Below are 8,831 nucleotides of genomic sequence, written 5' to 3' on the forward strand. Positions count from 1 at the left end.
GAGCTATCTCGAGCAGCATCTAACACATGGCAGTACACTGAATGAAAGGGATGTTCTACAACCTATAACAAGTATCATGCTGGCCTCAGAGGTTTTCTGATTGCATAGGCAGAACAGTGGTTTGTATGCATTTTGTAGTATGATGTCATGCTTGGCGATGTCATTCGTGTACGAGCCTCGCTACAGTGTGCATGCATTTTATCCATGTGAAGAGGCGTAAGCAGGTGCTACCACTCTGCGAGATTCCTGCAGAAGGCATACGAATTGCGTTGAGATGCAGAGCACAAGTCAAGGCCTCCGTGGCGCAATCGGCTAGCGCGTTCGGCTGTTAACCGAAAGGTTGGTGGTTCGAGCCCACCCGGGGGCGAAATCGTTTTAACCGTCACCGAGGTGAGGACATACGTCAACTTTGTTAGAGATACACAGCTAGTGTGACAACTTGGCTGTGTTTGAGTGATGCCACAGAGCCTTATACACATTCAGCCAAGTGACACTGTAGGTAAAAACATGGCCCTACACAGACGTTCTACTGTTTTCCTATTTCTTCGTCATGTGTGACACTGCAGTAGAGCGACGCCCACTACAAAAGACGTATTCTTTACATTCAATTTCAGCGTATACGTCGCGAGTGCCATATGACAGGGCCTGTCTCTCGATGTCGATTTCTATTTGGTGTCTCTTAAGTGTCGGTCTGCAGTAGGCCGCTGCTGGCCGAGCGACGTGCAGTCGCCTTACATGAAGCCCCATGGGCAACGCTAGTGCCACTGTCGACAACAGCATACTGCAGCCAGAGAGAGGAGCCGAAAGGCGCATTTCGCAGTCGAGCCACGCAATCCAACAAACTGTGCACTAGGTCAAGATTGTGCAGACCGCAAACGTTTGGTGGCACGACGCTCGTCGTCGATCGTAAGGGCGAAACAGTCAAGAGATGTGGAAAACGGCCATGTGGACACCCCCAGCAGCAGCTGTGTGCCAAATCCGATATCTGGTCGAGGGCTGCAAGATTCAGCATGATGAAGTGACAATTCGGGGAGAGCTCACAAACGCAAAGCTGCCGCCTTCTTAGCTCAGTGGTAGAGCACTGGTCTCGTAAACCAGGGGTCGTGAGTTCGAACCTCACAGAAGGCATTCATTTTTTTAACCTTCCCGCAAGGAGCGGAGCTATCTCGAGCAGCATCTAACACATGGCAGTACACTGAATGAAAGGGATGTTCTACAACCTATAACAAGTATCATGCTGGCCTCAGAGGTTTTCTGATTGCATAGGCAGAACAGTGGTTTGTATGCATTTTGTAGTATGATGTCATGCTTGGCGATGTCATTCGTGTACGAGCCTCGCTACAGTGTGCATGCATTTTATCCATGTGAAGAGGCGTAAGCAGGTGCTACCACTCTGCGAGATTCCTGCAGAAGGCATACGAATTGCGTTGAGATGCAGAGCACAAGTCAAGGCCTCCGTGGCGCAATCGGCTAGCGCGTTCGGCTGTTAACCGAAAGGTTGGTGGTTCGAGCCCACCCGGGGGCGAAATCGTTTTAACCGTCACCGAGGTGAGGACATACGTCAACTTTGTTAGAGATACACAGCTAGTGTGACAACTTGGCTGTGTTTGAGTGATGCCACAGAGCCTTATACACATTCAGCCAAGTGACACTGTAGGTAAAAACATGGCCCTACACAGACGTTCTACTGTTTTCCTATTTCTTCGTCATGTGTGACACTGCAGTAGAGCGACGCCCACTACAAAAGACGTATTCTTTACATTCAATTTCAGCGTATACGTCGCGAGTGCCATATGACAGGGCCTGTCTCTCGATGTCGATTTCTATTTGGTGTCTCTTAAGTGTCGGTCTGCAGTAGGCCGCTGCTGGCCGAGCGACGTGCAGTCGCCTTACATGAAGCCCCATGGGCAACGCTAGTGCCACTGTCGACAACAGCATACTGCAGCCAGAGAGAGGAGCCGAAAGGCGCATTTCGCAGTCGAGCCACGCAATCCAACAAACTGTGCACTAGGTCAAGATTGTGCAGACCGCAAACGTTTGGTGGCACGACGCTCGTCGTCGATCGTAAGGGCGAAACAGTCAAGAGATGTGGAAAACGGCCATGTGGACACCCCCAGCAGCAGCTGTGTGCCAAATCCGATATCTGGTCGAGGGCTGCAAGATTCAGCATGATGAAGTGACAATTCGGGGAGAGCTCACAAACGCAAAGCTGCCGCCTTCTTAGCTCAGTGGTAGAGCACTGGTCTCGTAAACCAGGGGTCGTGAGTTCGAACCTCACAGAAGGCATTCATTTTTTTAACCTTCCCGCAAGGAGCGGAGCTATCTCGAGCAGCATCTAACACATGGCAGTACACTGAATGAAAGGGATGTTCTACAACCTATAACAAGTATCATGCTGGCCTCAGAGGTTTTCTGATTGCATAGGCAGAACAGTGGTTTGTATGCATTTTGTAGTATGATGTCATGCTTGGCGATGTCATTCGTGTACGAGCCTCGCTACAGTGTGCATGCATTTTATCCATGTGAAGAGGCGTAAGCAGGTGCTACCATTCTGCGAGATTCCTGCAGAAGGCATACGAATTGCGTTGAGATGCAGAGCACAAGTCAAGGCCTCCGTGGCGCAATCGGCTAGCGCGTTCGGCTGTTAACCGAAAGGTTGGTGGTTCGAGCCCACCCGGGGGCGAAATCGTTTTAACCGTCACCGAGGTGAGGACATACGTCAACTTTGTTAGAGATACACAGCTAGTGTGACAACTTGGCTGTGTTTGAGTGATGCCACAGAGCCTTATACACATTCAGCCAAGTGACACTGTAGGTAAAAACATGGCCCTACACAGACGTTCTACTGTTTTCCTATTTCTTCGTCATGTGTGACACTGCAGTAGAGCGACGCCCACTACAAAAGACGTATTCTTTACATTCAATTTCAGCGTATACGTCGCGAGTGCCATATGACAGGGCCTGTCTCTCGATGTCGATTTCTATTTGGTGTCTCTTAAGTGTCGGTCTGCAGTAGGCCGCTGCTGGCCGAGCGACGTGCAGTCGCCTTACATGAAGCCCCATGGGCAACGCTAGTGCCACTGTCGACAACAGCATACTGCAGCCAGAGAGAGGAGCCGAAAGGCGCATTTCGCAGTCGAGCCACGCAATCCAACAAACTGTGCACTAGGTCAAGATTGTGCAGACCGCAAACGTTTGGTGGCACGACGCTCGTCGTCGATCGTAAGGGCGAAACAGTCAAGAGATGTGGAAAACGGCCATGTGGACACCCCCAGCAGCAGCTGTGTGCCAAATCCGATATCTGGTCGAGGGCTGCAAGATTCAGCATGATGAAGTGACAATTCGGGGAGAGCTCACAAACGCAAAGCTGCCGCCTTCTTAGCTCAGTGGTAGAGCACTGGTCTCGTAAACCAGGGGTCGTGAGTTCGAACCTCACAGAAGGCATTCATTTTTTTAACCTTCCCGCAAGGAGCGGAGCTATCTCGAGCAGCATCTAACACATGGCAGTACACTGAATGAAAGGGATGTTCTACAACCTATAACAAGTATCATGCTGGCCTCAGAGGTTTTCTGATTGCATAGGCAGAACAGTGGTTTGTATGCATTTTGTAGTATGATGTCATGCTTGGCGATGTCATTCGTGTACGAGCCTCGCTACAGTGTGCATGCATTTTATCCATGTGAAGAGGCGTAAGCAGGTGCTACCACTCTGCGAGATTCCTGCAGAAGGCATACGAATTGCGTTGAGATGCAGAGCACAAGTCAAGGCCTCCGTGGCGCAATCGGCTAGCGCGTTCGGCTGTTAACCGAAAGGTTGGTGGTTCGAGCCCACCCGGGGGCGAAATCGTTTTAACCGTCACCGAGGTGAGGACATACGTCAACTTTGTTAGAGATACACAGCTAGTGTGACAACTTGGCTGTGTTTGAGTGATGCCACAGAGCCTTATACACATTCAGCCAAGTGACACTGTAGGTAAAAACATGGCCCTACACAGACGTTCTACTGTTTTCCTATTTCTTCGTCATGTGTGACACTGCAGTAGAGCGACGCCCACTACAAAAGACGTATTCTTTACATTCAATTTCAGCGTATACGTCGCGAGTGCCATATGACAGGGCCTGTCTCTCGATGTCGATTTCTATTTGGTGTCTCTTAAGTGTCGGTCTGCAGTAGGCCGCTGCTGGCCGAGCGACGTGCAGTCGCCTTACATGAAGCCCCATGGGCAACGCTAGTGCCACTGTCGACAACAGCATACTGCAGCCAGAGAGAGGAGCCGAAAGGCGCATTTCGCAGTCGAGCCACGCAATCCAACAAACTGTGCACTAGGTCAAGATTGTGCAGACCGCAAACGTTTGGTGGCACGACGCTCGTCGTCGATCGTAAGGGCGAAACAGTCAAGAGATGTGGAAAACGGCCATGTGGACACCCCCAGCAGCAGCTGTGTGCCAAATCCGATATCTGGTCGAGGGCTGCAAGATTCAGCATGATGAAGTGACAATTCGGGGAGAGCTCACAAACGCAAAGCTGCCGCCTTCTTAGCTCAGTGGTAGAGCACTGGTCTCGTAAACCAGGGGTCGTGAGTTCGAACCTCACAGAAGGCATTCATTTTTTTAACCTTCCCGCAAGGAGCGGAGCTATCTCGAGCAGCATCTAACACATGGCAGTACACTGAATGAAAGGGATGTTCTACAACCTATAACAAGTATCATGCTGGCCTCAGAGGTTTTCTGATTGCATAGGCAGAACAGTGGTTTGTATGCATTTTGTAGTATGATGTCATGCTTGGCGATGTCATTCGTGTACGAGCCTCGCTACAGTGTGCATGCATTTTATCCATGTGAAGAGGCGTAAGCAGGTGCTACCATTCTGCGAGATTCCTGCAGAAGGCATACGAATTGCGTTGAGATGCAGAGCACAAGTCAAGGCCTCCGTGGCGCAATCGGCTAGCGCGTTCGGCTGTTAACCGAAAGGTTGGTGGTTCGAGCCCACCCTGGGGCGAAATCGTTTTAACCGTCACCGAGGTGAGGACATACGTCAACTTTGTTAGAGATACACAGCTAGTGTGACAACTTGGCTGTGTTTGAGTGATGCCACAGAGCCTTATACACATTCAGCCAAGTGACACTGTAGGTAAAAACATGGCCCTACACAGACGTTCTACTGTTTTCCTATTTCTTCGTCATGTGTGACACTGCAGTAGAGCGACGCCCACTACAAAAGACGTATTCTTTACATTCAATTTCAGCGTATACGTCGCGAGTGCCATATGACAGGGCCTGTCTCTCGATGTCGATTTCTATTTGGTGTCTCTTAAGTGTCGGTCTGCAGTAGGCCGCTGCTGGCCGAGCGACGTGCAGTCGCCTTACATGAAGCCCCATGGGCAACGCTAGTGCCACTGTCGACAACAGCATACTGCAGCCAGAGAGAGGAGCCGAAAGGCGCATTTCGCAGTCGAGCCACGCAATCCAACAAACTGTGCACTAGGTCAAGATTGTGCAGACCGCAAACGTTTGGTGGCACGACGCTCGTCGTCGATCGTAAGGGCGAAACAGTCAAGAGATGTGGAAAACGGCCATGTGGACACCCCCAGCAGCAGCTGTGTGCCAAATCCGATATCTGGTCGAGGGCTGCAAGATTCAGCATGATGAAGTGACAATTCGGGGAGAGCTCACAAACGCAAAGCTGCCGCCTTCTTAGCTCAGTGGTAGAGCACTGGTCTCGTAAACCAGGGGTCGTGAGTTCGAACCTCACAGAAGGCATTCATTTTTTTAACCTTCCCGCAAGGAGCGGAGCTATCTCGAGCAGCATCTAACACATGGCAGTACACTGAATGAAAGGGATGTTCTACAACCTATAACAAGTATCATGCTGGCCTCAGAGGTTTTCTGATTGCATAGGCAGAACAGTGGTTTGTATGCATTTTGTAGTATGATGTCATGCTTGGCGATGTCATTCGTGTACGAGCCTCGCTACAGTGTGCATGCATTTTATCCATGTGAAGAGGCGTAAGCAGGTGCTACCACTCTGCGAGATTCCTGCAGAAGGCATACGAATTGCGTTGAGATGCAGAGCACAAGTCAAGGCCTCCGTGGCGCAATCGGCTAGCGCGTTCGGCTGTTAACCGAAAGGTTGGTGGTTCGAGCCCACCCGGGGGCGAAATCGTTTTAACCGTCACCGAGGTGAGGACATACGTCAACTTTGTTAGAGATACACAGCTAGTGTGACAACTTGGCTGTGTTTGAGTGATGCCACAGAGCCTTATACACATTCAGCCAAGTGACACTGTAGGTAAAAACATGGCCCTACACAGACGTTCTACTGTTTTCCTATTTCTTCGTCATGTGTGACACTGCAGTAGAGCGACGCCCACTACAAAAGACGTATTCTTTACATTCAATTTCAGCGTATACGTCGCGAGTGCCATATGACAGGGCCTGTCTCTCGATGTCGATTTCTATTTGGTGTCTCTTAAGTGTCGGTCTGCAGTAGGCCGCTGCTGGCCGAGCGACGTGCAGTCGCCTTACATGAAGCCCCATGGGCAACGCTAGTGCCACTGTCGACAACAGCATACTGCAGCCAGAGAGAGGAGCCGAAAGGCGCATTTCGCAGTCGAGCCACGCAATCCAACAAACTGTGCACTAGGTCAAGATTGTGCAGACCGCAAACGTTTGGTGGCACGACGCTCGTCGTCGATCGTAAGGGCGAAACAGTCAAGAGATGTGGAAAACGGCCATGTGGACACCCCCAGCAGCAGCTGTGTGCCAAATCCGATATCTGGTCGAGGGCTGCAAGATTCAGCATGATGAAGTGACAATTCGGGGAGAGCTCACAAACGCAAAGCTGCCGCCTTCTTAGCTCAGTGGTAGAGCACTGGTCTCGTAAACCAGGGGTCGTGAGTTCGAACCTCACAGAAGGCATTCATTTTTTTAACCTTCCCGCAAGGAGCGGAGCTATCTCGAGCAGCATCTAACACATGGCAGTACACTGAATGAAAGGGATGTTCTACAACCTATAACAAGTATCATGCTGGCCTCAGAGGTTTTCTGATTGCATAGGCAGAACAGTGGTTTGTATGCATTTTGTAGTATGATGTCATGCTTGGCGATGTCATTCGTGTACGAGCCTCGCTACAGTGTGCATGCATTTTATCCATGTGAAGAGGCGTAAGCAGGTGCTACCACTCTGCGAGATTCCTGCAGAAGGCATACGAATTGCGTTGAGATGCAGAGCACAAGTCAAGGCCTCCGTGGCGCAATCGGCTAGCGCGTTCGGCTGTTAACCGAAAGGTTGGTGGTTCGAGCCCACCCGGGGGCGAAATCGTTTTAACCGTCACCGAGGTGAGGACATACGTCAACTTTGTTAGAGATACACAGCTAGTGTGACAACTTGGCTGTGTTTGAGTGATGCCACAGAGCCTTATACACATTCAGCCAAGTGACACTGTAGGTAAAAACATGGCCCTACACAGACGTTCTACTGTTTTCCTATTTCTTCGTCATGTGTGACACTGCAGTAGAGCGACGCCCCACTACAAAAGACGTATTCTTTACATTCAATTTCAGCGTATACGTCGCGAGTGCCATATGACAGGGCCTGTCTCTCGATGTCGATTTCTATTTGGTGTCTCTTAAGTGTCGGTCTGCAGTAGGCCGCTGCTGGCCGAGCGACGTGCAGTCGCCTTACATGAAGCCCCATGGGCAACGCTAGTGCCACTGTCGACAACAGCATACTGCAGCCAGAGAGAGGAGCCGAAAGGCGCATTTCGCAGTCGAGCCACGCAATCCAACAAACTGTGCACTAGGTCAAGATTGTGCAGACCGCAAACGTTTGGTGGCACGACGCTCGTCGTCGATCGTAAGGGCGAAACAGTCAAGAGATGTGGAAAACGGCCATGTGGACACCCCCAGCAGCAGCTGTGTGCCAAATCCGATATCTGGTCGAGGGCTGCAAGATTCAGCATGATGAAGTGACAATTCGGGGAGAGCTCACAAACGCAAAGCTGCCGCCTTCTTAGCTCAGTGGTAGAGCACTGGTCTCGTAAACCAGGGGTCGTGAGTTCGAACCTCACAGAAGGCATTCATTTTTTTAACCTTCCCGCAAGGAGCGGAGCTATCTCGAGCAGCATCTAACACATGGCAGTACACTGAATGAAAGGGATGTTCTACAACCTATAACAAGTATCATGCTGGCCTCAGAGGTTTTCTGATTGCATAGGCAGAACAGTGGTTTGTATGCATTTTGTAGTATGATGTCATGCTTGGCGATGTCATTCGTGTACGAGCCTCGCTACAGTGTGCATGCATTTTATCCATGTGAAGAGGCGTAAGCAGGTGCTACCATTCTGCGAGATTCCTGCAGAAGGCATACGAATTGCGTTGAGATGCAGAGCACAAGTCAAGGCCTCCGTGGCGCAATCGGCTAGCGCGTTCGGCTGTTAACCGAAAGGTTGGTGGTTCGAGCCCACCCTGGGGCGAAATCGTTTTAACCGTCACCGAGGTGAGGACATACGTCAACTTTGTTAGAGATACACAGCTAGTGTGACAACTTGGCTGTGTTTGAGTGATGCCACAGAGCCTTATACACATTCAGCCAAGTGACACTGTAGGTAAAAACATGGCCCTACACAGACGTTCTACTGTTTTCCTATTTCTTCGTCATGTGTGACACTGCAGTAGAGCGACGCCCACTACAAAAGACGTATTCTTTACATTCAATTTCAGCGTATACGTCGCGAGTGCCATATGACAGGGCCTGTCTCTCGATGTCGATTTCTATTTGGTGTCTCTTAAGTGTCGGTCTGCAGTAGGCCGCTGCTGGCCGAGCGACGTGC

At 50.6% G+C, this 8,831-nt stretch overlaps 15 non-coding genes across 15 annotated transcripts; all 15 read left to right on the forward strand.

The window, feature by feature from the left end:
• The first annotated feature begins 293 nt into the window (after positions 1–293).
• Positions 294–367, forward strand: Trnan-guu (transfer RNA asparagine (anticodon GUU)). The gene has a single exon. It is a non-coding gene; the product is annotated as a tRNA-Asn (tRNA).
• A 689-nt stretch (positions 368–1,056) lies between these two features.
• Trnat-cgu (transfer RNA threonine (anticodon CGU)) lies at positions 1,057–1,128 on the forward strand. Its single transcript has one exon. It is a non-coding gene; the product is annotated as a tRNA-Thr (tRNA).
• Positions 1,129–1,451: 323 nt separating this feature from the next.
• On the forward strand, positions 1,452–1,525 carry Trnan-guu (transfer RNA asparagine (anticodon GUU)). The gene has a single exon. It is a non-coding gene; the product is annotated as a tRNA-Asn (tRNA).
• Positions 1,526–2,214: 689 nt separating this feature from the next.
• Positions 2,215–2,286, forward strand: Trnat-cgu (transfer RNA threonine (anticodon CGU)). The gene has a single exon. It is a non-coding gene; the product is annotated as a tRNA-Thr (tRNA).
• A 323-nt stretch (positions 2,287–2,609) lies between these two features.
• Trnan-guu (transfer RNA asparagine (anticodon GUU)) lies at positions 2,610–2,683 on the forward strand. The gene has a single exon. It is a non-coding gene; the product is annotated as a tRNA-Asn (tRNA).
• Positions 2,684–3,372: 689 nt separating this feature from the next.
• Trnat-cgu (transfer RNA threonine (anticodon CGU)) lies at positions 3,373–3,444 on the forward strand. The gene has a single exon. It is a non-coding gene; the product is annotated as a tRNA-Thr (tRNA).
• A 323-nt stretch (positions 3,445–3,767) lies between these two features.
• Positions 3,768–3,841, forward strand: Trnan-guu (transfer RNA asparagine (anticodon GUU)). Its single transcript has one exon. It is a non-coding gene; the product is annotated as a tRNA-Asn (tRNA).
• Positions 3,842–4,530: 689 nt separating this feature from the next.
• On the forward strand, positions 4,531–4,602 carry Trnat-cgu (transfer RNA threonine (anticodon CGU)). Its single transcript has one exon. It is a non-coding gene; the product is annotated as a tRNA-Thr (tRNA).
• A 323-nt stretch (positions 4,603–4,925) lies between these two features.
• Positions 4,926–4,999, forward strand: Trnan-guu (transfer RNA asparagine (anticodon GUU)). The gene has a single exon. It is a non-coding gene; the product is annotated as a tRNA-Asn (tRNA).
• A 689-nt stretch (positions 5,000–5,688) lies between these two features.
• Positions 5,689–5,760, forward strand: Trnat-cgu (transfer RNA threonine (anticodon CGU)). The gene has a single exon. It is a non-coding gene; the product is annotated as a tRNA-Thr (tRNA).
• Positions 5,761–6,083: 323 nt separating this feature from the next.
• On the forward strand, positions 6,084–6,157 carry Trnan-guu (transfer RNA asparagine (anticodon GUU)). The gene has a single exon. It is a non-coding gene; the product is annotated as a tRNA-Asn (tRNA).
• Positions 6,158–6,846: 689 nt separating this feature from the next.
• On the forward strand, positions 6,847–6,918 carry Trnat-cgu (transfer RNA threonine (anticodon CGU)). The gene has a single exon. It is a non-coding gene; the product is annotated as a tRNA-Thr (tRNA).
• Positions 6,919–7,241: 323 nt separating this feature from the next.
• On the forward strand, positions 7,242–7,315 carry Trnan-guu (transfer RNA asparagine (anticodon GUU)). The gene has a single exon. It is a non-coding gene; the product is annotated as a tRNA-Asn (tRNA).
• Positions 7,316–8,005: 690 nt separating this feature from the next.
• Positions 8,006–8,077, forward strand: Trnat-cgu (transfer RNA threonine (anticodon CGU)). Its single transcript has one exon. It is a non-coding gene; the product is annotated as a tRNA-Thr (tRNA).
• Positions 8,078–8,400: 323 nt separating this feature from the next.
• On the forward strand, positions 8,401–8,474 carry Trnan-guu (transfer RNA asparagine (anticodon GUU)). The gene has a single exon. It is a non-coding gene; the product is annotated as a tRNA-Asn (tRNA).
• The last annotated feature ends 357 nt before the right edge of the window (positions 8,475–8,831 follow it).

Source organism: Schistocerca cancellata, unplaced genomic scaffold (genome assembly GCF_023864275.1).
Source record: "Schistocerca cancellata isolate TAMUIC-IGC-003103 unplaced genomic scaffold, iqSchCanc2.1 HiC_scaffold_884, whole genome shotgun sequence".
In the NCBI taxonomy this organism is placed as follows: Eukaryota; Metazoa; Arthropoda; class Insecta; order Orthoptera; family Acrididae; genus Schistocerca; species Schistocerca cancellata.